Source organism: Tupaia chinensis, unplaced genomic scaffold (assembly GCF_000334495.1).
Source record: "Tupaia chinensis unplaced genomic scaffold, TupChi_1.0 Scaffold000217_1, whole genome shotgun sequence".
In the NCBI taxonomy this organism is placed as follows: Eukaryota; Metazoa; Chordata; class Mammalia; order Scandentia; family Tupaiidae; genus Tupaia; species Tupaia belangeri.
In genome coordinates, this window is record NW_006159692.1 from 1,284,834 (window position 1) to 1,286,713 (window position 1,880).

A 1,880-nucleotide genomic window follows, 5' to 3' on the forward strand; every position below is an offset into this window, starting at 1 on the left:
CGAGTCACGGGCTTCGCTCTGCTGACACAGGCAGTTATGCAGGACATTCAGCAACGAAACTCCTGTACTTCCTCATCACCGTGGCTAGCAGACCACCAGGGCCTTTTGCCTAACACTGGCGGAGTTTACACCATGTCTAGACGAAGTCTGAAGCCCCTACTCTCTGAGAGTGCGCTCCGCTGGACTGTTACCCCTGAAGAGACAGTCTGGTTCAAGGGCGAAAGCAGCAGGAGAGCTGTGCCGTGGCTAGCGTGCACCAACTCAGCTGGGAGCTGCCCAGCACATGGATGTGGGCGGTCAAACCTCATCGTAAGTAACACCAGACAGGGCTGTTGGCAACGTTTTCAGAAGCAGCCACAGAAATGCACTTTGCTAGCACCATATCCAAACCTCATGGCTTCTCGAGAAAGGAAGGTGTTTAAATTGAACTGTAGGAATTTTAATCTTTCAGCAAATATTTATTGTTTTCTGAGCCAGACCACATTCTAGGTCCTTCACTAAAATGCAAATTAAATATGCAAATGCTCTGCTGTTGTGGAGTTGAGATTCTAGCAGTAAGAGACAGAGAATCAACAGTAAGTGTAAATGGTTGCATATAATAATATATGTTAGAGAGTGCAAAGTGTTCTGGATAGAGCAGGGTATACAGGCTCAGGAGAAGGGTATGAGCAGATGAAGCAAGGCATGCTATTAAGTAGGATGGTCAGGAGAGGCCCTCGTGGGATTTGAGAAAGGCTTGAAGAAGGTGGTCCACACAGCAGAAATAGCCAGAGCATAACCCAGGGCAGAGCAAGCTAGGCACAAGCATGTGAAGAAAAGCCAAGGTCCCCACGTGGCTGCAGTAGACGAGAGAGACAGTGACAGATGATGAGGAGAGGGGGACAGATTTGATCTCACTGGAGAACACAGATCTTGCTGAAGGCATCTTTGTTTTGTTTTTAATTATCATTATTTATTTATTTATTTATTTACGTTTTTTAAAGAGAGAGATTTTCGCTATTGGATACATGTGCTTACCAGAGAGACAGAGAGATGGAGAGACAGAAAGCAAGAAATCACCCCCCAGGGGGATGGCCATGTTACAATCCCTTCTCCACTCTCCTCTTGGGATTTTGGGCATGCACACATACATGTCTGGCATGAGTTTTAAGCCACCGGATCTGGTACTTGAACTATGGTTGGGCATGTGGGAGTCTAGTGACATACCATTATGCCATCTGTTGGTCCCTTTTTAAAACTTATCTTCTACATTCAATCACTGTATAGTTTTACAAAATTGAACATGAATTTTCTCAGCATGTATAGTAGTATCCCATATGTTAGTAAAGTCTGAGAAATTACATGCACATTTTCATCAACAGATAATTTTTTATCTTTTTTTTTTTTTTGAAGAGGTTTTCGCTATAGGACGCGTGCGCTCGCCAGACAGAGAGAGACAGAGAGACAGAAAGCGAGAAATCACCCTCCAGGGGGGATGGTCACACCGCGATCCCTTCTCCTCCATTCTCCTCTCGGGATCTTGGGCATGCACGCACACGCGCCCAGCGTGAGTTTTAAGCCACCGGGTCCCGGATGCGAACCGCGGTTGACTATGTGGGAGTCCAGCGACATAGCCATTATGCTAACTGCTGTTCCCAATTTTTGATCTTTTAGTCCATGGAATGTTTTCTTTCCCTGTCATTCCCTGCCCTCCTCCCACACTGTCTCTAGTATCCTCAGTTGCTTTCCATGCTTTTACGCCTTCCTGTCTCTCAGTTTCTTCTGTAAAGTGCAGACATTTGGTCTATATTAAGTGGGGACATACAATGCCTCTCTTTCATAGCTTTGCTTTCTTCTCTTAACATTAAATCTTGTGACCTCAATGACTAACACAATGTTTT